We start from the raw sequence: 27,942 nt of genomic DNA, 5'->3' as shown, positions 1-27,942 counted from the left end.
CTGGCGGCAGCAAAGCCAGCAGTCAACTAGGCCTGCACTTGGTGTTTCTTTAGGAAGTGCCTTCACTTTTAAAGGTGTCAAACTTGGGAAGTATTCTGTTACATACAGTACACTAAGCGTATGCAATGCATGTAAGCCTAGGTCTACTGCATAGTTTTATCCAGACAATTGTACAGACGTTTAAAAATCAAACACAGAAGTAGGTTTCTTTTCTTTTACTTCTACTTCAGGTTTACAACTCTGCGTTTCTGATAGCGAAAGCGAAAAGTGAAAGTTCAATTGGGAAACTCCAACTCCCATTGTCATTGTGACACAGCACTCCACAGCACACTACACACAATGAAATTGCATTTATGCCTCACTCATGCATGGGGGCAGCCCCCACTGGTGCCCCAAGGGAGCAGTGCAGCGGTATGGTACCATGCTCAGGGTACCTCAGTCATGGAGGAGGATGGGAGAGAGCACTGTAATTACTCCCCCCACCAACTGGCGGGTCAGGAGTCGAACCGGCAACCTTTGGGCTACAAGTCTCACGCCCTAACCGCTCTCCCATGACTGCCCTATGCAGGCCTATGTAACGGAGGCCAACTAGCAGAGTGTGGCTTGGAAAAGTTAGTAAACCTCCCTCCCCGAAGCCTCATACAGTATCGGTAGAGCTGTGCTATCTATCGGAGCGATCCTGTAGCTCAGCGGTATCGTGCTGTCCCTCCCATTCCTGAACCAATGTGTTGACTAGGAGGTGGTGAGTTCGAGAACTGAGGGGCGGACGGTGCAGGAACACCTCAGACACTGGTGCCGTTTACCAGCGGTTGCCAAACTTTACCATGACAAGCCCCCCATATAGGCTACCGGTAGAGTCCAGGCCCCTTTTATAAGCTACCGTATATTTCAGCCAAGGTCCCCCATATAGGCCTACCAGTGGATTCCAGCAAAGGCCCGTCCCCCTTATACCAGTAGATTCCAGCCAAGGCCCCCCATATACAGTAGATTCCAGACAAGGCCCCCCATATACAGTAGATTCCAGACAAGGCACCCCATATACAGTAGATTCCAGACAAGGCACCCCATATACAGTGGACTCCAGCCGAGGCCACCCATATACCAGTAGATTCCAGCCAAGGCCCCCCATATACCAGTAGATTCCAGCCAAGGCCCCCCATATACCGTATATTTCAGCAAGGCCCCCCATATAGGCTATATTAAGGCCCTCCTCCATACCTTATATTCCAGCCAAGGCCACCCATATTCCAGCAAAGGCCCCCCTTACATTGGTCATTCCACACTATTTTTTTTTTCCTTTTTCTTGTGCAACATTCGGAGCCATTCGGATCTATCTATTTAAAATAACAACAATAAGTAATGTTCAGGGAAGCAAGCAATATATTATTATAATGCAGTTGTTATTGTTCAGGTTTTTTGTTGTTTATTTTAGTGCACATTAATTATGCTATTCAATGATATATTTTGTTTCATTTTTTCCTTTGGCCCCCCAGGGGTCCCCGGCCCCCAGTTTGAAAACCACTGACCTAGTTTACCGCTTGGTCGCGTTAGTAACATTGGTGCGTATTTAATGTCAATGGTTTCACATTGTGCTGATGATACCCACGGCGCTTTCAGGGAAAATAAAAAGTTGTCATACTGGTTGATCAACTTGGACCCAGTAGGCTACTGCTGCAGCCAGGTCTCGTGAAAGAGTTGAGTCAGACGAAAGCAAGTGTCTAACCAGTGTTCCAATGAACATACTTTCCCTGGGAATTTGCTCTCTTTTCTGAACATTAGAACTAGACTAGAACTTCAATTTGGATTTCCCTCTCATCCCAGCTGTCGGAACTGCTACGGAGTGACGTTTCCATCAACTTTACGGAGCCAGCCATATTGTTGTTGCCCGCAAAGTACCAGAGGAAACTGCCGCCTCGCCACTGACACAAGCAAAGTGTAAAAGGTGTCAAATCTGGAATTTCTTTGGAAGGATACAAGTGACTCCAACTTTACTGGCATACGTTGTCTTTCGGAGGTAGGTGTTTTAAGTATTACACTGCCACTGTTCTGTGTGTTAGCGCTTGGTTTATTTTCCAAGTCTACTCAGCCATTTCTGAGTTAGCAATAGCCTGCTAATGCGGTGGACTTGGAACTTGGAAATAGCAGGCTTTTCGTGCTAATGTTAGCTTGAATAGGGATTCACTGTCGGGGGCAACTTTCTCGACAATACCAACCGAGTAAGTAGTTTTGTTAAATAAGAGAGTCACTTTTGAACGAAGTTTCTTTCAATTGAAGTTGTGCATTTGTTCTCGAATATTTTAATATGTAGGGGAAGTGATATCTTTACGCTGTGTGTGTGTGTGTGTGTGTGTGTGTGTTCTCCTTTGAAGCTTTCAAAACTCTGGACCGTTTATGAACTACCAGTTAGCCATTGCAAGCTAACTTGTACACTATGGAAATTGTTAGCCTGTCAGTGAGAAGGTAGTAAAGTTGGTATGTGTTATTACTTAACGAGCCATGTATTCAGCTGTGTAAATCTCCCCACTGCAAGGGGGTGTTTGTGTAAAACGTCCAAGCACGTACTTAGCTGTAGGATAACATTTAGAACTACTATTGGTCACAAACTAGCCAGGAATGTTTTGCCTCCCAAGAGTACTTTGCCAGGCTACGATTGTAAACAAACTGGGAAATATGTCTGTCTGGACTTTGGAATCCGTTTCACGATTTTGAGAGTTAGTAATAACACAGACAAATACATTAACCACGTCGAGAACTGGAGAGTGGTTTTATGTTTTCTTGTAGGCTATATTTAATTGATTATACTGTTCGCTGCGGGCAACAGTTATTTCTGGAAGGCAAACACGGCCGTCCTAAATTATAAGACACAACAATCGGTCACGAAGTCGGCTAGACATCTGCTGCTAAGCCAATTCTAACGGGACAAGACTGTATTTACCTGATAAGCGCATGGAGTGGTGTGTGAATGCATGCACAGTACTGCAACATCGTTTATTTTCACTGTTCAAAGAGTTCTGGGTGCCCATCATAAGTCATTGGTCCAAAGTTGACATTTCCATTGTATTTGTGGTGTGACTGGTCTTGTGTAGAATCTCGCATGTGAGAATGATTCATAAGAAAATCATTCCTTCCTGCCAGATTTTACAATACAGCGAACTTGCTTTCTCTGTGAGTCGACCATTATAGATTAGCAAATATATTTCTTCAAATGTAAGCTACTTGCTGAAGTCAGTTGAAGCAAAAACTGGGTAGGTTTGCTTTCTGTTAGACAAGGGAAGTAATTGTTTTCTCAGGTCTCTGAGATGACTTGACATTGAGTTCACTATACTGTCAGGCACTAGTATTTCCTATCTGTAACTTCTTGGTCTTGGTTTCTCACATTAAAGTATCTCGTCATGCATGTCGTGTATTAATCTTATGTTCAACCTGTGTGGTGGAACTGACTTTCTCTATTTCTTTGTCTTGAAAGTTAAACTCTTAGAGGCGTGATGTTTGCAGGGAAAGCCTTCTGCTATTTCAGGGTGATACCGCTTTGTGTTTCAACTAGCCTACTTGTCTTAAAACCAGTTCTGCTTGAAGGGCTGATCATTTTTACCTGACACCAGGTGAGAGAATCGTTGTCTGTCTCACACATGAGTAATGGTACCAGTTATTATTACTGTATTACCTAACCTAGAGCTTGACCTCTGTAGGAATATGTTAACTTTAATCTGTTGTTCACACTTTCTGTGATTCTTGAATCTTGACCCACATTTCTGGAGAGGAGAACAGGAGGACACTCGAGCAGAACACCCTCAGGGTTGCCAGACGAGACTGATGATTTCCAGCCCAAAAAAAATGCTAAAAACCCGACTGGAAGCACTAAATCCCACCCAATTTGATCAAAATTCCATTAATTTCTATGGCCATAAATCGGCAGAAAAACCCGCCCAAATGCCGTTTTTTTTACCCACAGACGGCCATCCTAAGCAGCCCAATTGGGTGGCTGGGAAACTGCCCAATCTGGCAACACTGAACACCCTGCAATGAGGCTGAGAGGTCTAGCTTCCTTTTTTCGCGCAGAGCCAGTTCGGTGCAATCATGTGTTTGGCTTTTTGCACTGTGTCTGGTAGGCCCAGGCTGTGGAGAGTAATGCTCACCACATGAGCAGGTCCCAATGAGAGAAACAGATGCACCTACTCTAAGCTCCAGCTACCTTGTGTACTTTTTTTCCCCTTTTTTCCCTACTATTTCTCCCCCCCTCTCTGTATCCGTTTCTCTCTCTCTCTCTCTCTCTCTCTCTCTCTCTCTCTCTCTCTCTCTCTCTCTCCTCTCTATCTCTCTCTCTCCTCTCTATCTCCCTCTCTCTCATCTCGCCCCCCCCTCTCCCCCCCTCTCTCTCTCTCCGTCCCGCTGGCATATCTGGAGCAGTTCTGAGGCCTCTCTAACTTCTAAAGTCCGACCCTGCTGCTGCTGCTGCCTGGAACCTGGAAAATGCTTTTGAGGGTCTTTTGTCTGCCTGCCTCAGGCATCTGGTCGTGTTAAAAGTTTAATGTGGACTGGATCGTATTTATGGGTTTCCAGCTGTCAGAGAGCCCGTGTTGCTGATGTTTATTTCAGTGTAGTAGTCAGTAGTCACTATACTTCTTAGACTGTTTTGCTATGCTGTAGTGCGTTGGCCTCAAACAGCATCTTGGGCTCTGAAAACAAGTGGCAGACCTCTTCTTCTTTGTAGGTCAACAAGCTTTCAGGCTACTTTTCTTCAACCGTGTGCATACCGGATTCGTTGAGCAGTACACTGGGTTTTTTTATTCCTTCAAAGTCTGATATATGTTCTCCTTCCACCGTAGTCTGTCACACAAGCTGAAAAAATGTGGGGGTAGGGAGGGACAGTGTGGAATCACCAGAGAGGGCTGACTTTTGGTGGGCCACCAGGCTCTAGGGGCCACAATTCTTAACACAAGCACTCCTGTATGACATTTCTTCAGTATTATTCCAATCACGTATCAGTCCAGAGCAGGCTAGGCCAGAGCCGAATACTAGAGATTCTTGTCCCTGGTGTCCGCTATGCTTGAGATGTGACCTCCACCAGGTCCAGGACGTTCCACTGCAGTACATTGCCGCGGTAACTGAGGTGTTCCGGCGCACTCCACCACTCGGGGCTCGAACCCTCCACCTCCTCGTCAACGCTCCAGTTCGGGTGTGGGAGGCACAGCACGGTACAACTGAGTTAAAGAACCAGTCCGATAGCTTAGTGCTACTGATACTGTTTGAGGCTTCAGGAGGGTGGTTTAAGTAATGTTCCACGCCACACGGTGCTAGTTGGCCTACGTGACAAAACCACGGCCAACTGTACTGAACTGGCCAGGTTGCCGTCACAAGACCTTAGTCAAGTCACCAGAGAAGGTTCACACGCAACACCCCCCCCCCTCACTTGTTGTAAGTGCAATGTAATGTAATGTAATGTCCCACTGCCACCACGGCCAGCTGAGTTGGGCCGCTGCTGCGAGACCTTTACACCCACCAGGTCCAAGACCTCAGCACTTCACTTCCTGCTCCGCAAGAATGGAAATAGCTGAGTCGACTCGGAAGATGTGTTGACGCATGGAGGCTGGAGTACCAAGCTGTCTGCCCATTTATCACCAGCAGAAAAGACACAAGACGTGGCGCGGGGGCAGAACAGCCTGGTTTGCTGCGCTTGCTGCTTCTGGCTCGTTACAGTGGGCCGAGCTATAGGGAGGGCAAGCGAGGCCTTTGCCCCTGGGCCCAGGGCCCCTCCTGTATGGGTGTTGGGGGCCCTGTTGTGACCATGGCAGCCCGTATGGGGGGTCCTAGACTATCAGTGTTTTGCCCTTGGGCCCTGTGTGCAATTGTTCCGCCACTGCTTGTTAGAGTGGGCTGCGAGTGCTGCCGGGTGCCCTGTCATTCACCGTAGGCGTAAAACAAGGGTAGTCCTAAACTCGACTTATGACTCAGGGGATGACGCCGTGTCACTGGGCTTGTAATGGACGAAGGCCTGGCCCTGAGCACTCAAGCTGAACTTTCGGCACTAACGTGACTCATACTCTGATTCCAGGGTGTTAGCGGTGGTGAAAAGCCTACTATTTGGCTCCAGGCTTGACAGCTATGCACTTACTGACCACCGAAATTAAATGCATATTTAATTAAGAAGAAAACTGTGAAAGGAAGAGACTGTTAGTTTTCGATCAATACAAACAAAGTTTAATGAATTTTTAAATTGGCGTATAAACTTAATTCCACATGAAGATAAAAAGCCCCATTGGTCAGATAACTGTATTGGGTGTATGTAGGGTTTAAGCTTAAACGCGTAGGATGTTAACTTCGTCCATACTCCACACTCCATACGTCATCCAGCGTGGTGCATACACTGTGCGGTTGGGTTGTTTCCATGTCTTAAAGTAGGCAGCCTGGTGGCACACATGTAAATCCTGCCCGGGGAATTTCCCCAGTCAGTCACAGCTGTGAATCAGTGGCAACAGCAGCCAGGCCAGGCCACCCAAAGTTGGTATCTAAGCAAGTACAGTACACATCAAGACATCATTATGTTCCACCATGCAGTGCACCAGCGCTCATGCAAACCTCTGCCCACCACTTCTGTCCCTTTTTGTGGTGCTGGCGTTCATTATTTCCCCTCTTTTGAAGTCAAGTCAACACCCCCCACACCACTGCTTCATGTAACAGAATAATGGGTTAGCTGGGAGTTACCCCCCAAAAGCCTTCGAGCCTCCGAGTTATCTCCCCCCCCCCCAGCCGCTGGGAGTTACGCCCCCCCCCCCCTCGAGCCTTCGAGCCTCCGAGAGCATTAGTGGCACGCCAGACGCCACCACAGCGGCACGGCTGCTAAATGGGAAGGGTGCCATGCGCCCTAGTTGGCAACATGCAAAGATGGAGTACTGGGGGCCCAAGAGTCATGGGCCCTGAAAGCCCCATTGGGAAACTCCAACCAACTCCCATTGTCATTGAGACACAGACAGCACTCCACAGCACACAAGTGAACACTGCACACAACGAAATTGCATTCATGCCTCGCCCGTGCAAGGTGCAAGCCCAAGCCCCAGCTGTGCAATCCTAGGCCTCTATATTTCTATTCTCATTGTGCCTTAAAATCATACTTTCAACAACTATATTCTCACATTTTCTTGGGGGACAAATTTCCTGAACCCCATCTATAAGCTCTGTAATAACATCTGTCCTATTACCCACCTTGATTTAAAAAAAAAATTAACTAACAATGCTCATGTGAGGGGGGCCTTTCTTGTCGTCTGGCCCAGGGCCCCATGAAGTCCTAATCCGTCCCTGGCTGCATGACGTGTGGCCTTCCCGCGCCTTGGCAACAGGTCCATGCGTTCATTCCAATATTCACACTCTTGTCCTCTTCACTTGTGCTTGTGACCTTGCCCCGCCTCCTGACCCCACCTCCATGGAAAAAACAATAAAGTTTCCCTGCATTAGAATTGTGCTTTTGCTTTTGCAAGATATTGAATTCATTTTCTGTCATCGGTGACGTCGTCATGAGGTCACATACAAGCAGGCAAGTGAGCAAGGGAGGAAGCGAGTTTGCATATTGGAATCCACACCCTTGTGTTACTAGGCTGTGGGCTTGTTGGCTGCATGACGTGTGGCCGTCCCGCGCCTTGGCAGCAGGTCCCAGTGTTAATAGGCTGTGGGCTAGTTGGTGCATGACCTGCTTTTGTAGGGCATGCTGTGTATAACATTAAAGCCCAGCAATGGAAACAGACAGTTTATCTTTGACAGCAATGGCAAGACAAGAGAGATGAACTTTGCCCACTTGTCTCGAGGTGATTTTGATTGTTTTTACACATCACTGCTTTCATGCTTTAAAAAAAAAAAAGATGAAATGTAATGTTTAACTAACTGTACTGACCCGTACCAGGTTGAATGTGAAAGTGAAATGGTGCTTAGCTGTGGGGCAAAGTGTACTCCATTAGTCTATGATGTCTTGAGAACAAAATCAGACGAGTCTGGGCCAGGGGCTGATAGACAGTGCTTTTGAGGCCAACGGTTTGACCTAGTAGTCTGCAGAGGGACGCTTAGCTTATCTCCTCTCTGTCTGTCTACTATTGTCATTGCATCATTCACAGCCTGATGGTCAAGGCAAGAAAAAGGAGAAACGAGATCCGTCCTCGATACAATTGAAGTGGACAGGACAGGAAGGCCCTCTGGGGGCGTAGGAACTTGTCAGCATTAAAGTGATACTGTCCCATTTTTGGAAATAAGCTTATTTTACACCTCCCCTTGGGTTAAATAATAGGGTTTTACCGTTCTCCTGCACTTTCAACCGTTCTCTGCGTATGGCAGTGCAAATTTTACCTCCATGCTAGCAGTTAACATTGAGTCCTATGAGACCAGTTCGCGGCTAACTGGTCTCATAGGACTCAATGTTAACTGTTAGCTTGGAGGTGAAATGTGCACTGCCATAACTAGAGACCGGTTGGAAGTACAGGAGAACGGTAAAAGCCTATTATTTAACGCAAGGGGAGGTGTAAAATAAGCTTATTTCCAAAAATGGGACATCACATTAATGATTACCCTTTTGCTAATGGTGTGTTCAGCTGACAAGTGTTCAGGTCCCAACGCACCTAAGCGTTTTGGTCTGGTAGGCCAGTGTAAAGAGACCTATTTGCTGAATCACACTCCTTTCATTCCCCAAGATAATAACGGTCTGTTGCATCTGTCAGGATTTAGCTGTAAAACTTCAGCCTATTAGAAAGTAAGAAATGTCATCGTACTGCTCAACTTGTGTTATGCATACATCCTCAATAAGCCTAAGGTTTTCCAATTGATATAGAAGAGGCTGCAGAAGTTTTGCTTCTAGTTTCCCTGCTTAAAATACTATCTCCACAGCACATAGCCTGGCTTTCACAAGCCCATGTCAGAAGTGTGAGAGCCTGGGCACCATCTATTCATTTTCTTATAGGTGACTCAGGGTTGGTCTTAACTCTTTAAAATACAATCCAAGCTGGATGGAAAGCTGATTTCACATCTGCTGTCGAGTCGACACGGCGCATCTGTAAACAAACTACAAGTTTCGTTTGTCTTGCACTTTCTCCCTGTTCTCTGCCTTGGTACCCAGATTTCAGCAAGGGTTTCCATTGCTGTCCTTCAGATCGGAACGAAGGCACAAGGCAGCGTGGGATGTCCCAGACTAATACAGTAGCATCTATGGTATTGTTTGTCAACGGGGGCGTTACAGCCCTCTAGGGGGGCGTTGAGAAGGATACAGCTGAATGGATGCGGGGCTTCGTTCCCATTGGGGGGCATTAAGCTTAGTCTATTTTTCAATTCTAAGTGTGGCGTTGGAAGACTTATGATGAAGGGGGTGTTTGTTGGAAAGAGGTTGAGAACCATTGATCTATGATATCTAGGTTAGTGGTTTGTTTTGCTGGTGTCCTCTCCTCTCCTCTCCTGTCAGGTGCAGAATGTACAGTGAGTGACCTCTGCAGTTCAGCTCTGACAGATCTTATCCTCTCCTCTCCTTCCTCTGAGCTGTCTGCTGCGTACGAGCTGAGCTGTTTTCGTGTCAGAGGTAATCTGCGTCTCTCTCTCTCTCTCTCTCTCTCTCTCTCTCTCTCTCTCTCTCTCTCTCTCTCTCTCTCTCTCTCTCTCTCTCTCTCTCTCTCTCTCTCTCTCTCGCCCTTTTGCACTTGTCCAGTGAGGCGTATTTAGAACTCATGACCTAGCCCAGCATGATCGCCTTTGTTTGCTGGATTTGTGTGTGTGTGTGTGTGTGTGTGTTTGTGTGGTCACTGACAAGTCCTTGCATTGCAGGCAAGCAGGCAGCGTATGGGTACTAGACACAAAGAGCGTTTTTGATACCCTGTTTGTTTGTTGCACTTTGACATAAACACACAGGCAGCCGGAGAACAGTCTTGAGGAGCGCTTTCAGGAATCTAGAGGTAAGACGATGATGACTGGGCAACCTCATGTTCGGGCGGTTACGTAATTGTTAGCCTGTGAAAACTAAGAACAAGATGTCATACGACACGACGAGTACCTCTCAGAGCAGAGTCACGTCGTTAAGCAGGTGGAGAAAGCAGCAGTGAGAAGAAATGAATGGAATGTTTTGGCTCTGTGGATTATCATGGATTCTGTGGATTCTGTGCATTTCTCGACAGCGGCGTTGCTAATCAAGTTAGCGACTTACTTGGTTGCAATGTAATTTCCCATTGGCAACTTTCTAAATTTCTAACTGGATAGCAACGGCGCTTTCGAGAAACAGGGTCCTGGTCTGTGGAGTGTATTCCAAGAACAAGGTTAAAGGGGTATGCCACTATTTTGGGGCTTAATACAGTTAAAATCATTGGCCAGGGTTTATAAAGGTGGTAAAGTGTCTTATTTTTCATGTAAGCCGTTGTCTTGCTTTAAGACAAGTTAAAAGAGGGAGCATGTCGCTAAGCTAATGAAAGTCAATGGATCCGTGTAACATGAAAAATAAGACACTTTACCACCTTTTATAAATCCCAGCCAACGATTTTAACTGTATTAAGCTCCAAAATAGTAGCATACCGTTTTAAGTGATAATTGATAAACCCGGCTAAGTTAACCTACAGGAAGTGGGAAACTTGCTAATAGATGGACCGCAGGTGTCATTTGACTAAGAAAATGAAGACTCATTATTTACCACTGCCTCTGGGTTAATTTCAGATGGTTTACTACTTACTTAGTCAGGTTCTTGGAATACTCCCCAAGGTTCTCTTGTTAGAAATCTTAGAACTGACCACCACCACCACCATGACCACGAGGCAGCTCTCTCTAACTGGATGGATGGATGGACGGAGGAAAGAAAAAAAGAAAAGGGAAAAAAAACAAAACAACAATAAAGGTCAGCCTGGGTAACAGGAAAAAGTGTTGGGTGACAGGAAAAGGAGTAGGATATCACGTGGTTGAAAGTTCTGCCTGCAGAGACAGACTAGAGCACTCACCTGCCTTGTCTACCCTGCCTGCCTGCCTGCTGAGTTGCGGCCTGGTGGCAGTGACGGAAGTCAAGGTAGATGTTATCAGCCTCTGTCGTCGTGTACAGGATATTAGTCTTGGAGGTGTGTGTGTGCGTGTGTGCGTGTGTGTGCGTGTGTGTGCGTGTGTGTGCGTGTGCGTGCGTGCGTGCGTGTGTGTGTTGCGGTCTAGCCTGTGCTGCTTGCTTGCTCGTTTCTCTCTCTCTCTCTCTCTCTTTCTTTCTTTCTTTCTTTCTTTCTTTCTTTCTTTCTTTCTTTCTTTCTTTCTTTCTTTCTTTCTCTCTCTCTCTCTCTCTCCCTCTCTCTCTCTCTCTCTCTCTCTCTCTCTCTCTCTCTTTCTCTTCTTTGTCGTTCTTTAGTGCTCTCTTTCTCTTCCTCTCTCTCTCTCTCTCTCTCTCTCTCTCTCTCTCTCTCTCTCTCTCCCCCCTTGTGGTAAGCGTGCTCTGTGCTGTGAGAGTGGGGCCTGTCCCCTGTCAGTATAGTGGGCCTGTACTCTAGAGCAGTGTTTCTCAAACTTTTTCAGACCAAGGACCACTTTGTCCCCCCAAAAATGTTCAGGGACCACCTGTCAACTTAATTGACAGTTTACGGGTGCTAATTTGACTGCTAATTTTGATATAGATCACTTACTTTTTTATTCAAATTTACAAGTCTGTCTAATTGTGGTGAAAATGAGGTTTCAGCTATGTTTATCTTTGTAATAATGTTACAAATATTGTGTACTGCTAACTTGTCTTGGAAGAGTAGAAATCCCCTCGCGGACCAGCTGAGCTCTGTCGCGGACCACAAGTGGTCCCCGGACCACACTTTGAGAATCACTGGTGTAGAGGGACTGAATGCAGACAGCTGGAGAGGAGAGGAGCGATGCTTCAGGGCAGTAAGGCGACATGACAAGTCGACCTCAAGCCAAACACGCTGGATATAAATAATCACGGGCGACGAGCGGCTGGCTGGCTGGCTGTGGAACCCGAAAATCAGCTTCCTCTTCCCCTTCATGCTGCTCTGCCTCTCGAAGTGTCTGTCTGCTCTGCAACATCCAGTGCAATGTGCAAAGCCTGTTATTGTGTGTTATTGGCCAAGAGCTCTATATTTATCCACATGTAGTAGGCCTACTAATGCTTTTCTTACGGTAATGCAGCGTGTCAATTGCAAATGGCCGTGTTGTACTCTGCATATCCAGTGCAATGTGCAAAGCCTCTACTGTGTTGTTGGTAAACAACAGCACTATTTTCATTCACATGTAGTAGGCCTACTAATGCTTCTCTTACGGTAATGCAGCGTGTCAATTGCAAATGGCCATATTAAGGTTCTGCTGCTCGGAGAGACGGGGTTGTAATAAAATGTTTTGCTGCTGTAGCTGTTTACAAAAGGAAAATAGCATGTAAAATAAAAACAGCTTGTTGCCACGCTTTTTGTGGTAATTGCGTTCCTGGCTGCTTTAATTGGATTAGAGGCGTTTGAAGTGGGCTAAGTTGTTTATTAAGAGGCATTTGAGGAGCACGTCACGTGACCGGCACACTGGGAAAATCCACAGCCAATTTGCTCTGTTGTGGTGGACTAGCTGAGATGTTTTTTTTTCCATCCCTCAACTACAACCAGTTGTAGTCCTGTTTGGGAGTTATCTATGTGTGAGGGAGAGAGAGGGACGAGGGGTGGGGTGGGGGGTTAAGCATTAAGTATTATCCATTCTTAATTTTAGATAAGGATGAATTGTGTTCAACACGTGCGAGCGACTGATGTGTTTGTTTTTTTAGTTGCCTGAGCTTCTAAGAATTGACACCATTGTATTCTATCAGGCTATGAGTAGACTCTGCAGTAGCTACATTGTTACGTTGTGTGTGTTGGCCGTGTCACCAAATGCCTGCTAGTGTGCGAATGATAACCTTTTAAAAGATCCCATCACTGGACAGTCTGGGGGAGTACAGAAGTGTCACGGGGAGTACATCCATGCAGGGCCGCTGACAGCTTTGGCTGGGCCCGGGACAAAGTCATCTGAGAGGGCCCCCACATGATGCATTCAATGTAATAAGGACCCAATTATGGGCCTCCCATCTCCCTGGGTCTGGGACCGCTGACCCCTTTGTCCCCCCTTGTCAGCTTCCCTGCTGGCGTGTCACGCACATGTTGACATGGATTGCCCAGGTTGCTTGGCACGACACTACAGGACATAAACTAGATCACACTGCCAGCCGTGATTAATATCTCTCTCGTCACAGCCTCTTTCATTTTCTCTTTCTCCATCTGTCTATCTCTCCATCTCTCTATCTCTCCTTTCTTCTGCCTCCTCCTGAGTTACAGGTGCTGCAGAGTGAGCAGGTGCCTGCAGCCCGGCCAAAGTGGCTCATGTCATTACAACACAAGTACATGAGCTTACATAGTTTATACTAGGGATGGCGAAAATGTAAAAATATCTTAACCGGTTACTGAGACTCATTAACCGGTGGTTAACCGGTTAACCGGCAATCTTAAATGATATAACGTTTGCGTGCCTGATAGGCACAGCACTGAATTTTTTCAATTTTATTTTTCACATAAGCCTTTCTTCTTGCTGCTCAGACAGGGTCTGTCATGTCCAGCCAGTGTCGCCAGATGGAAAATGCTGAATTATCGTACCAAAACCTCAAAATTATAGTTTTTGCGGGCTTTTTGGGAGGAAATTATTATTATAATTATTATTACCGGTTAACCGGTGGCAGAAAATTTAACCGGTTATCGTTGTTCCGGTCGACTATCGGTTAACCGGTTACATTCCTAGTTTATACAGCAGTTATTCCACTCTGCCTAATGATAAACAGTATGTTAGTTATACAGCAGGTGTACTTGGACTTACACTCTGTAACATTTTAGTGAAGTATTTCCAGAATTCATGCTGCCAATTCAGAAATGTTACCTTCTCCATAAATACTTACCACCACCATAAAATTCTAAGTTCAAAGTATTCATTTTGACTGGGAAAATTGCACTTTTCATACATGTATGAAAAATACAATTTTTCCAGTCATAATAAATAAGTTACTTAGGATTTCATGGTGGTGGTAAATATTCATGAAAAAGGTAACATTAGTGAATGGGCAGCATGAATTCTGGAAATAAACAACAAAAAATCTCACACAGTGTCCCTTTAAGCTTATGGCATCTTTGCCTGCGTGGCACATGTGTGTCTTCAGCAGCAGTACAACTTTGAGCTGTTCTCTAAACTCTGTCAAGTTGTTAGCCACCGTATCTTTTAAATTAAACAGCAGTCTGTCTGGTTGGAGTTTCTCAGTAGCAGGGGAAATGGTGCTGCTCCCGGGGACGTGAGAAGCACTTTGAAGTGTAAAGACCGGCCATCTGGCATACTGGGCATTTCCCGGTGGGCATTGCACCCTTGTGGGCCCCTATTTTTAGAAATGTAAAAAAATAAATATATGTACAAACCCCAACTCCGATGAAGTTGGGACGTTTGGTAAACAGTGAATAAAATCAAAATGCTATCATTTTCAAAACATTCAATCTATTCATTAGATGGAGAATAGTGAAAAGACAACATATTAAGTGTTAAAACCGAGAAAAAATATTGTTTTGGGGGACATATGTACTCATTTCTAATTTGATAAATCCAACACGTCTCAAAAGAGTTGGGACGGGGACAATAAATGGCAGCAAATGTCGAGGAAGACTAAAACAAAACAAAAGACAACACTTAACAGTTAAATACATTAACCGATGAGATGATTTTATATTAAAAAACAGTGTTAATTCCTATCTTGGACATGATTTCACCAGCTTAAATGGTGGGTGTATTCCTTGTCATGTTTTGCAATGTTTTCCTTTCTGTAATGCTTACAGTGTGACAGGTCTTGACCAAAAACCCACCATTTTATCACCTGCTGGTCCTTATGATGGAGCCAAACTGTTAAAACATAGTAGAGAATGCAATTTGACCTTACTATGTGGCAGTAATCGAAGATCTCCCTTCAAAATATAATGCATGAGTGGCTTTTCATGCTGTTTAAAACCCATTTATACCATTCAGCACTGTATTTAACTCTACAGATGAGTGAGAACATCTTAACCAATGCACTACTGCACTCGCATGCCATCATGGAGGCTGACTTTTGAAGCTAGCACTAACACAAGTTGGATGGTCCATTTTCACTGTAGCACAGGATGTACAATGCTCTATTATTGTCAAAAAGAATGGACTTCTACAACTTCTGCTGACTTCTGTAAGCAAAGGACAGTTTCCCATGTCTTCTGGGTCTATTTCAAGTGAGCTCAGGTGCTTAGGAGAATGTTACACCCCTGTATCATTTTCATGCATTAAGCATTCTTAATATGGTCAATTTTCAATAGCTCTAGTTCCTGGAGTGCTAGAGTGAGACTACAGCCAATATATATTTCATGATGTCATGAACCTATACAATGATTTTATTAACAAAAATATGTCTTATATACACTAAATCGTGGTAAATCAAAGGGAATTCAAAAATGTATGTAATAACTATGGTAATTATTCCCTTTGCATCTTTAATTCTGAGTGACTCAGCCTCTCTGTGATGATCTTATACCTGGACACCTATATTGTCCGTCAGTACAATTCATTTTGAAATGTTCTTCTTTGTTGTTTTATCTTATTTGGATGTTTACTAAATTTCACTGATCCCTGTCCCAACTCTTTTGAGACGTGTTGGATTTATCAAATTAGAAATGAGTACATATGTCCCCCAAAACAATATTTTTTCTCGGTTTTAACACTTAATATGTTGTCTTTTCACTATTCTCCATCTAATGAATAGATTGAATGTTTTGAAAATGATAGCATTTTGATTTCATTCACTATTTACCAAACGTCCCAACTTCATCGGAGTTGGGGTTTGTATATATTTTTTTTACATTTCTGAAAATAGGGGCCCACGAGGGTGCGGGGCCCACCGGTGAGTCAGTTCACACACGCGCGGCCCGGCTTGATATTAGAAAAGACCGGGCCAAATGTCATTGCATAGTTGCGCACCTACTCGGTCACGTTGTAGGCTAATTATTATGCTACAACATGCTAATTGGTAGTCGTTGTAGCTCGTACGTTTTAAACAACTTGCCTCACAGCGTTCTTGCAGAATAATAGCCTACGATGTAGGCTGGTTTGGGAACCTGGCGAAAATGCCTGTCAAATGATAAGTCAATCGCCTTACCTCACCCGACACTGACAGCCTGACCACCCGCCTCGAAATGCAACACACAGACAGTATGAGTATCCACGATTTTTGAATGTATTGATATAGTCTCGTCGTGTTAGAAAAGGGTTTCCATTCAGTCGCGCTGCATGTTCGACGAGATGCATAACTCGTTATAGCAATACTAAAGTAGCACTGTATCAATACCTTGTAAAATAAGTTAATATGAGAGAAGGGAAATGTTTTGCCCAAGTTTTCCTTCATTCTTTCATTTACCACAAGGCCTTGTTAACCAAGAAGTCCGTTGACCCGTTATTTCTTTCTCTCTCTCTCTCTGCCATTGCGCAGCAGCAGGGTGCCTGTCTCACTCTCCACACCTCCTCCAAATAATGAAATAGAAATTAACGATGATCTCGCCACAAATACGACTGTTCGATGAAGACCTAGGACTACTACAGTTTCCTACAATAATGATTTAATGACAATGACGATGTTGTCCCTCGATCACCCTTCATTAAAACATTCATATCGCCTCAGGCGTCTACATCCTCGCGTAAAACAAAAACAAGTGTGTAAATAGAATACAAGCCAGAACCTTCATCCCAAGGAAAATATGGTCTACAACAGACGATGGAAAGGAATTTTAAAAAGTAAACGGGACATAGGCCTAGAGGAGCTAAAATAGCAGTGTCAGGCAACTGACAGCTGGACAAGTAGCCTATTGCCAGAAACGGTATTATGTAGGCCTATCATTTCAGTGACGGTCAGTATAATTGCCTCATTAATGCTTATATTGTAGCTTTAGCTGTAGGCCTCACTCCACTATCGTCCTTGGCATTGTTCAACAGCGTTTATGACGAAATCTGGCGCATGTGGGGGGTTGGGGGCTCGGACATTAAAAAAAATTGAAAAAAAAAAAAAATTGAAAAAAAATTGAAAAAATCCGACCGACCCATGACCAAACCTGACAACCAACCGGAACCAAACATTTATTTTTCTTAGGCCTAATTATGAGGGGCCCCTTTAAGCCAAAGGTGCCCGGGCCCTATTTCTCCTCCAGTTCAGCCCTCTGTAATGAATACCCACTGGGTAGCAATGCGGATTCAGAAGAGGAAGGAACATGTGATCAGTGTGTTGGACAGATTGATTTAATTAATTTTACATGACTGAGCCTTGCGGACATTATTTTACATTTTAAAACCCATGACATTGAACCATGATGAAACAAGTTTTCCATCTGCTGCTGCTGTAGGCTGGGCGGGTTGGATGGCGCTGGACAGTGATGTCCAGGGGGACATAGTTCAGCCATTTCTGTGTCACCTGTTTGACATGCTGATGCCGACCTGACCATTTATTCCTGATTACAGGGGGCGGCGAGGTGATTTAATATAATAGTGTTGCCTCTGGTCACCGGGTCTGTGATCGAGTCCTTTCCTCTCTCTAATGTGTTTTGGCGCTTCGGATGATTAAGTGTGTCTGAGGTGACGATACGTTTGAACTAACTAAATTGCAGAGGGAGTCCTGACATAAAGATGAAGACTTCATAACTTTCAAGTTGTGAGTGATTCATAATACATTTGACGTCTGTGTTTGCCATGAATCCGACTTCCTCAGTTGTTTTTTGATGGATCGGCAGCTCGAGGCTGTTTACATCAGAATCTCTCAGTAGTCAAGCTTTGCCTTCACATCCTGCATCCATGATGATTCAATTCAAAGGGCACAAGATGTTAATGTCTGAGTTAATTTTAAGGGTGAAGCTTGAGAGTGCATGATGGAGATTATTTTGAAGGCCATAATAATTGCAGTCGACCTCTGTCATCATAATGCATTAAGCTTTGCCCTCTGGGGATGCCAGCTATCCAACCTCATAGTTTTGACGGGTCTGTTCTGCAGCTCGAGGCTGTATTCCGTTTCCAACAGACTCTCAATATTAATGTTTGGAAGTCAGAGGCGTGCCCTGTCCCTTTAGAAAGATGAAAAAAGTATTCTTATGGCTGCTCTTTGGTTCAAGGTTCAATGTCAAGAAAGTTGCTTGAAAAAACTTTTCTTCACCAAGGCACTCCAAAAAGTATAGTTAAAATGTCTTGAAGAAGGCTCATGCCCTGAAGAAGGCTCAACTGCCGCTACGCTTGGGCAATTTTAAAGTCCTTAATGGACATGTCATAATAATAAAGACATTTTAACTATACTTTTTGGAAGGCCTTGGTGAAGAAAAGTTTTTTTTCTGTTTTCAAGCAACTTTTTAAACTCTCGGTATTGTGAAGGTTTGACGTATACATTGTTTTAGCTACTTTTTGATTTACCATAGTTTTGACATGTCTGTTGGCCCTGAACTAAATTGCAGCTGGAAACTCTTAACTCTAACTTTTAGCCCAAATTGTGATTCATAATAGGGATGCACGATACACATTTTTCCACTTCTGATCCGATCCCGATATCTACATTTGGATATCTGCCGATACCGATACTACTCCGATCCTATACCAAAACCACATATATGCATGGGATTCAACTTGAGGTAATTAGGCCCAAGTAGGCTATTTGGTCAGAAAAGGAAGTTAGAAGAACAGGACACCAATTAATGAGTAAAAAGTAACAAGTAAGCTTAACTTAAAAAAGCAACAATCCCATCCTGAAAGCTAATATGCAAGTGTTCATGATTTCAAATTAACATTGGAAATGGCTCAATGTCAGATTCAGGAAAGTTCAGATACTTTAGGAAAATTCTGATCCGATCTCTGAATTATGTTGATATCTGAACCCGATACCGATACCCCATCCCTAATTCATAATGCATTAAGATTTGACCTCTGTGGTTGCCAGGTAATCAAATTCATAGTTCTGACAGGTCTGTTCTGCAGCTCGAGGCTGTTTTCTGTTTCCAACACACTCTCAGTATTGTGAAGGCTTGACTTATTGCTGTATACATGAATACTTGATAAATTTAATTCAGAGTTCAGACATCATACCCCTGCCTGTCTGTGTACTGAATCTTTAAGTGTGCTTAAAAGTTGAGAAGTGCACACAGAATAATTGAAGGCCAGAAATAATTGCAGTCAACCTCTTTTTTTTGGCGGCAGTTTTTTATTTGTATTTCTGACAAATCTGTTGGGTCTAACTGATCTGACTGATGCTGCCGTTTCAGTTTTCCGGCAGAGTCTCGAACGTTTTGTCTTTTTTTATATAAAAATAAAAGTCTATATGATTGTGTGATGCTTTTCATATGGGTCATTTCACGTGAAATCAGACACTTTGGGACCCGACCGACCCGGATTTCAATCATACTTGGTGTGCCTTTTCAGTAGCAAGGTAGCACCCCAGAACTGCATTGGTTTGAATCTGACACTAATATTAAGGGAGAAACAGACTAGGAAAGGTTCACATGTGAGGGTAGGACACTATACATTCAGCCTTGAATATATCAGTCAGTGTTAGTCACAAAAAGATGCCTGTGGTGTTGTTTGAAAGCTCTTTTCTGGCTCTACATATTACACAGTCACCTTGGAATACAACTACTCTCAGAATATGAATTATGATAAATTGAAAAATTAAAAATTGAATATCTAAAAAAACTATATTTTAAAATGGCCAGTTCCTTGTCCAAACGTAGCCGGCAATGTCATGAGCAGCACCTAAAATGCTGGTGTTCGGTTTGTTATTCATTTCAGAGAGAAGTTGACTCACAAATATGGCATCATACAGACCACTTACTAATAATATGGTAATACCATAGTAGCATCACATGACAAAACAAAAACAAAACAAAAATGGTCAGTGTCCATGGTCCCAGGTTTCAGAAACTAAGGCAGATGTCCATTTATACACACGAAATGAAGATATGTGAATGTTTGAACATTCCTTCTCTGTGTACCTATGCCATCTTCCCTTTACCGTACTTTAAAGAGATAATCAATGGCTACACTCTCATTTTGTACTCTACCAGTGCATTTGAAGCAGCAGCTGTGTCTTTTGTAGATAATGTATAAGTACGTCCCGTTGCAGTTACAGGTTCCACTACCAGAAGCACATCCTGATGATCCATGACAAGTCTATCTGGTCTGAAGGGAAAAGTGAAGGATGGAGATGGCCCATGAGGATGCAGGAAGTTCAGTTTCACCTCTCCAGTGCTCGGCATACATTCCTCAGCACATGCTAGCCACCAGTTGCCATCATATACAGCTACAATATACCCTTTGATGCTTGAAAATGTAACACATTCCTTTACTGAGCTCACTCTTTCAACTCTGCCTTCTCTGAATGCTGAAAATGGCCTAACTTCCACTGTGTCCATTGACAATGGGTAGAAGCTGTGTAGTTTTTGAGTACCTGGAATAGTTCTTGCAGATTCAAACCTTTTCAACAGGTTCTCAGCTTCATGATGGTACATCTCTGTTGTGGCAAACTGGCAATGGATGTTCTTGACATTATCCTTGACAAATTCAAACAGTTGGTATGGCGTTACAATTTAATTGTCAATAGGACGTTGCAGACTTGCTCGTGCAGCAAGCCATTTTACTGTCCCTCCAACGCCATCACATGGACCTTTGCCATGTGATGTGGCAAAAAAGTGCCACTCTGCAGGTATGTGAAAATCTGCCTCGTGGTGGCACAAATTTGTTGTGTTTTTAAGGTTCTTATATTGTGCAGCACAGCCATCAGAAAAAATATAGGATCTTCTTTGGACGTTCTGTCATTGATGAAGTGTCACTGAGGAACTGAATTAGGAGCTTCTGAAACAGATGTACAGCAATTGTATCATGAATGTTGCAGTCTGAAATAACAACAAAACAGATTTTTTTCCCAGTTTCAACTGATCTTGGTAGTAGCATACAAATGGATGGATTGTGGCCTGCACTGGTTGTTCCAGTGAAATGATTGAATAGCATCTTGAATTACAAAACTATAGTTTTAAAAACGTTCCTGGTTCAAGGGAGTCAGTCAAGGATAATGTCAGAGAAGGCAGAGTTGAAAGAGTGAGCTCAGTAAAGGAATGTGTTACATTTTCAAGCATCAAAGGGTATGTTGTAGCTGTATATGATGGCAACTGGTGGCTAGCATGTGCTGAGGAATGTATGCCGAGCACTGGAGAGGTGAAATTGAACTTCCTGCATCCTCATGGGCCATCTCCATCCTTCACTTTTCCCTTCAGACCAGATAGACTTGTCATGGATCATCAGGATGTGCTTCTGGTAGTGGAACCTGTAACTGCAACAGGACGTACTTATACATTATCTACAAAAGACACAGCTGTTGCTTCAAATGCACTGGTAGAGTACAAAATGAGAGTGTAGCCATTGATTATATCTTTAAAGTACGGTAAAGGGAAGATGGCACAGGTACACAGAGAAGGAATGTTCAAACATTCACATATCATCATTTGGTGTGTATAAATGGACATCTGACTTAGTTTCTGAAACCTGGGACCATGGACACTGACCATTTTTGTTTTGTTTTTGTTTTGTCATGTGATGCTACTATGGTATTACCATATTATTAGTAAGTGGTCTGTATGACGCCATATTTGTGAGTCAAATTCTCTCTGAAATGAATAACAAACCGAACACCAGCATTTTAGGTGCTGCTCATGACATTGCCGGCTACGTTTCGACAAGGAACTGGCCATTTTAAAATATAGGTTTTTTAGATATTCAATTTATAATTTTTCAATTTATCATAATTCATATTCTGAGAGTAGTTGTATTCCAAGGTGATTGTGTAATATGTAGAGCCAGAAAAGAGCTTTCAAACAACACCACAGGCATCTTGTTGTGACTAACACTGACTGATATATTCAAGGCTGAATGTATAGTGTCCTACCCTCACATGTGAACCTTTCCTAGTCTGTTTCTCCCTTAATATTAGTGTCAGATTCAAACCAATGCAGTTCTGGGGTGCTACCTTGCTACTGAAAAGGCACACCAAGTATGATCGAAATCCGGGTCGGTCGGGTCCCAAAGTGTCTGATTTCACGTGAAATGACCCCCATATGTCTCTTGCATAATAAAAATCTATGTGTGTGTGATGTTTTTCATACATGTCTTACATAAAAATCTATGTGGGTGTACAAATTCCCCCGTGACCTTATGCATGGCGTTTGGCTTGCAGTGCGTGGGATCAGGCTTCTTCTCTGGCTGTAGAGAGGGGCTCCCAGATGAGAGGCTGGCTGGCTGGCTGGCTGGCTGGCTGGCTGGCTGTAGGAGCACTAGAGCAGTGATTCTCAAAGTGTGGTCCAGGGACCACTGGTGGTCCGCGACAGAGCTCAGGTGGTCCACGAGGGGAATTCTACATTTCCAAGACAAGCTAGCAGTAGGCTGTATTCGCATAGCATAATTACAACGATAAACATAAGCTTAAGTCTTATTTTCACCACATAAGACTGACTTGTAAATGTGAATAAAAAGCAAGTGATCTGCATCCAAAGTAGCAGTATCAAATTACCACCTGTCAACTGTAAATTCAGTTGACAGGTGGTCCCCGAACATTTTGGGGGACAAAATGGTCCACGGTCTGAAAAAGTTTGAGAAACACTGAGCTAGAGCGAGCAGCCGAGGGATGAATAACCCATGAGAGAGTAGCTGGCCAGGGACAGTCGAGCTCCAGGGCCAGATTAACACACAGGCTAGACATGGCTGCAGCCTAGGGCCCACACCTGACAGGGGGGCTACAATTGCCTATACCAGCCTAGGGGCCCTATACCATTTTAATGCAGCGCTATCAAGCTCCCTTGCTCATTAGGGCATAGCTGGCCAGGGACAGTCCAGCACCAAGGCTGGATTAATGCACAAGCTACATATGGCTGCAGCCTAGGGCCCACACCTGCCAAGGGTGGCGCCAATTGGACAAAGTGGGATGTGGAATTGAAAAGTGAGATGTGATGTGAAATTGAAAAGTGTTGTTGAGTTTTAGTTTCCAATCTTGTTAATATTCATTCTTGGCTTGCCTTGGAATAATGACACTCTGCTTCCACACCTCCCCCCCCCACCCCCACCCCAAATTGTTGCAGAATTTGTCTTGCGTGGGGGCCTACAGCAACCTATAGCCTTGAGGCCCCATACCATCTTAATTCTGCCCTGTCGGGCTCCCTTGCCCATGAAGGCGTAACTGGCGTAACTGACATGTAATTGAGCTTCCTAGCCGACTTTAGTTGGCCTGGGATAGTCAAGCTCCCTTGCCCATGAAGGCTTAACCAAAAATACTGGATAAGAGAAAGATAACGCAAACCACGCCCACTCAATTCAAAAGCGTGGGCTCAAGTTGGGTCTCCTAAGGGGGCGTTGTCCCCTCCTTCTTCTTCTATTTTTGAGGTGTTTGCTCAAGACGTGCGCTACTGCCATCTACAGCGCTAAGGGGACTTGATTTATTCTCAACCTCAGGACTCCTAAGGTCTCCTAACCTAAGGTCTCCTAAAGGGGCGTTCACCCGACATTAAGTGGATACCGGAAAGGAAATAAAATGACGCTCCTTGTTAGATCCACTCTCTTTGGCGTAGCTGCTGGCCAAGGATGAGGTAGTTGAGCTTCCTAGCCGACTTTAGTTGGCCTGGGATAGTCGAGGTCCCTTGCCCATGAAGGCGTAGCTGGCCAGGGATGAGGTAATTGAGCTTCCTAGCCGACTTTAGTTGGCCTGGGATAGTCAAGCTCCCTTGCCCATGAAGGCTTAACTGGCCAGGGATAGTCCAACTCCCTCGCCGGCTTAGTTGAGTCACCTCCTGCGCCTCTAAGGCAGCAGCACTGATTAGCACTCTGGCTGGGCTGGTGGACTGGTAGGTAGCATTACCAGAGACAATTCATGATTAAGAGACCGGCTTTAGATCTGAGGGTTGCAGGTTCGAATCCCTCTCTTCCACTTACACAATCTCATAATCTGCATAATATCCTGCAGTCTATAGCTTCCAATATGCACATGAACACAGTGTAACCGCAGAAATACACCAGCGGCGATCTGAGCGAGGCGAGCGACGGAAGTAATTGATTTTGTATTAAGTTGCGAGACAAAAACGATTCTGGAGACTAGAGCAATTTGCGCAACGAGAACAACAGTTTGAAGGTGAAATCCTCTCAACTTTCTATGATGCGGTTCGGCGACAAGTCGCGACAGCCAATGACTGTAGAGAGGTCAGTGACCACAGCCAATGGGAATGCTTGAATGCTTTGCCTTCTGCCTGTAAGGACATACTCCAGTCTCCTCAATCGCTTGTATCGCTTGCTGCTGCACTCTGTCGCTTGAATCGCATCGCGCCTGGTCTATTCATGCGGTTATGCTTGCTCACTGCCTGAATCAAGCATTCTAAAAAAAGTTCTATTGTGCAACACCTCCACCCCAATGTACATGTGCTTGTTGACACACACACACTTGCACACACACTCATGAACACATGCCTTCACACACATGCTCACATGTGCACATATTCACACACACTCCCACTCTGGCTATGGCACGTTCCCCTTTACAGTGTGATCACAGCTCTGCCCATGTGTGATGTGATTTCACACTCTTTCCCTTTACTACCATTTTCATACGCTTTGTACTCACATGTGCTAAAACCTACACATACTAAGTATGCATAGCACATTCATCATACACATGGTGTGTAGGCACTTCCTGATCTTACTTCTGCTCCTGTAGTGCAGGGGTGGGGAACCTTTTTCATTCGAAGGGCCACTTCAAATTCATCCGAGGGTCGCATTATGAACACAAATCAGGATTTACCCCTGAACTTTGGGCCAATATTGAAGGCAGCCACCTTTAAAACAGACCCCAGCTTCTCTAGGTCCACTGAATATAACTTAATTGTATTGAGATTAAGATTCCTTAACAAAATATGTCATATTTCATGTGAAGCTGCATAACATTAAAATTATATCGGGTGCCGGATGAAACGGCCTCAAGGGCCGCAAACGGCCCTCGAGACATAGGTTCCCTGCTGTAGTGAGTGTGTGAACTGCTTTCAGTAGTAAAGTAAAGCCACAAGCTCACAGGCCTGTGCTCATCACTACTCAATATGTTTTTTTGGTCCTACATAGACATCTGAGTAGTTTGAAAACAAGGAAAAATCCACACACTGTTGCTGCTCACCGATTTATTGAACACAAAGTTTCGACCTCAGGCGGTCTTCCTACACCTATATATACCTGACGAAGACGAAGCCTGATATCGAAACGTTGTGTTCAATAAACCGGTGAGCAGCAACAGTGTGCGGATTTTTCCTTCTTCTTTTACGCACGTCTGTTTGATCCAGCACCTGTTTTACTGGATGTCGGCGTGCATCACTTACACTACTGTTAGTCTGAAAACAAGCCCTGAAGATGTGGCTCTTTGAGGCCTTACTATACTGCAGTCAGGGGTGTAGTGGGCGTGGTACGCGGGGGTACGCATTCCACCCACTTCTCATGAAGTGAGATTTAAAAAAAAAGTCTTCTGCCCATGTTTGAATACAAAAAGGAATGAGCACATAGCAGTATTGCAGGTGATTGGCCAAACAGACGAGAACGGAGAAGCAACGACTTTAGATCAAGGACAGTTGGCGGACTTGACAGGATAAGCTGCCTAATTATTTGATGACATTAAAAATGTACGCGTACCCCCACTTTAAAAATCCAAAAAATGTGGCATCACCGGGTACTGACAAGTGAAGGGTAGCGTGAGCAATACAACTGCAGATTGAAATTGACTGTAGTGGTCCTTTAATTAACCTTTCCTGAATGTATGTAATCTTTGTCATCCCAACAGCTGTATTCACATACAGTAATAGGCTATTTTTTAGTGTCCAGATTTGTCTTGTATTGTTACTTAGTAAAGGCCAAGCGCAGTGGTGTAGTGGGGATTTTTAAAGTGGGGGTACGCGATTTTTAATGTCATCAACACTGACTGCAGTGGTCTCCAAATGGCGGCCCGCGGGCCAGATCCGGCCCGGGCACGGTAAACATTTGGCCTGCCATGAGGTTGGAACAAATTAAAACATACATCCTATCTGCGGCCATACAGCTGGGTGATTTGTTTGGCCCTCGGCCTCAATTGCATTACATCATTTCGCCCTTGCAGAAAATTTCCTGGTTTTTAGCTTTTATAGCCGCTTTTCTAGTACTTCAACATGATCTCCAAAAATTCCGTGCTCCTGGACACGGATGTTAAGGACACAAAATCCGTGTCCAGGAGCACGGATTTTGCCAAAATTCCGTGCTCCTGGACACAGAATTGTTTTCCGTGCTCCTGGACACGGAATTGTTTGAAGTGCTTTCTAAAGGCTATTTCCACAGTCTTGTGTTTTCTCAGGATTTTTCTAATTTCAAATATTTTGTCTAAAAAAAAAAACATTTCTTACTGACAGGTTAGGGTTAGGGATTGTTTTGGTCTGGGCACAGCTAGTTTTCTTTCATTCATTATATGAGTTTGATAGCCTAGCAACCAACTGGAAAAGGTATTTCTCAAAAACATGTCTTTAATGACAGGTTAAGGTTAGGGAATGTTTTGGTCAGGGCACAACTTAAATTGCTATAGCATTATTTTGTTTAGGATTAGCATTTGGTATGTATTTTCTAATGATAGAGTTAACACAGTGCTGTGGTAATAGCCTATATAAAGCACTTCCGTGTGCCCATCACGGAAAACAATTCCGTGTCCAGGAGCACGGAAAACAATTCCGTGTCCAGGAGCACGGAATTTTGGCAAAATCTGTGCTCCTGGACACGGATTTCGTGTCCTTAACATCCGTGTCCAGGAGCACGGAATTTTTGGAGATCAGGCTGAGTACTTCCATAACGGCATGTGCACTTGATCATCATGTCTGTGACTGTGCATATTCATCTTGTGTGTGCGCGTGTGTGTGTGTGTGCGTGCATAACACATCACTGTGTGGCTCAATAAACCATGCAGCAGTTGTGAGGTCAGCAGTATTCAGTGTGTGTGTGTGTGTGTGTGTGTGTGTGTGTGTGTGTGTGTGTGTGTGTGTGAATAGCACATCAGTGTGTGGTGCAATAAGCCATGCAGCAATTGTGAGGTCAGCAATATTGAGCTGCATGAGGAATGCAGTTCGAGGCATCCACAGCTGGCCCGCCCTATGACTGTGTGAGTGTGTGAGTGTATGCTGGAGTGTGTGTGTGAGCGAGTGAGTGAGTCCCTTTGGGCCTGTGTGTATGTGTGTGTGTGTGTGTGTGTGTGTGTGTGTGTGTGTGTGTGTGTGTGTGTGTGTGTGTGTGTGTGTGTGTGTGTGTGTGTGTGTGTGTGTGTGTCCGTCCCTCCCTCTCTCTGGCTCATTTTGTCATTTTGTGTGCGTGTGTGTGTGTGACTGTGTGTCCATGTTCGTCCCTCCCTCTGGGTCATTTTGTGTGCGTGTGTGACTGTGTGTGTTTACCAGGGTCTGTGTGTGTGTTGTGCCCAGCCCATGTTGTGTGTCAGCAGGCTGTAGAAGGATCCAGTTTCCTCCTGCTCCCCTCACAACACAGCTGATGCTCCTACACAGCACGTGTGTGTGTGTGTGTGTGTGTGTGTGTGTGTGTGTGTGTGTGTGTGTGTGTGTGTGTGTGTGTGTGTGTGTGTGTGTGTGTGTGTGTGTCCCTCCTTCTGGGTCGTGTGTGTGTGTGTGCCCCCCCCCCCCCTCTCTCTCTCTCTCTCCCCTCCCCCCCTCTCTCTCTCTCTCTCTCTCTCCCTCCTTCTCTCCCCCCCGCCCTCTCTCTCTCTCTCTCTCTCTCTCTCTCTCTGTCTCTCTCTCTCTCTCTCTCTCTCTCTCTCTCTCCCTCTCTCCCTCTCTCTCTCTGCCTCTAAGAAGGGGAGTAGTACTGTATACTTTCTGTGTTCTGCACCTGCTCCCCTGACACCATCTG

At 44.5% G+C, this 27,942-nt stretch overlaps 1 protein-coding gene across 1 annotated transcript in view; it reads left to right on the top strand.

The window, feature by feature from the left end:
* The first annotated feature begins 1,666 nt into the window (after positions 1 to 1,666).
* plekhf2 (pleckstrin homology domain containing, family F (with FYVE domain) member 2) overlaps positions 1,667 to 27,942 on the top strand; it is a 65,976-nt gene continuing 39,700 nt past the window's right edge. Inside the window, exon 1 of the mRNA XM_063197948.1 lies at positions 1,667 to 2,014. The gene's annotated coding sequence lies outside the window, so the exon portion shown is untranslated. The remainder of the gene's footprint in view (positions 2,015 to 27,942) is intronic.

This window comes from Engraulis encrasicolus, chromosome 5 (assembly GCF_034702125.1).
Source record: "Engraulis encrasicolus isolate BLACKSEA-1 chromosome 5, IST_EnEncr_1.0, whole genome shotgun sequence".
NCBI classification, from domain to species: Eukaryota; Metazoa; Chordata; class Actinopteri; order Clupeiformes; family Engraulidae; genus Engraulis; species Engraulis encrasicolus.
This window is presented reverse-complemented; position numbering and strand designations above follow the sequence as displayed.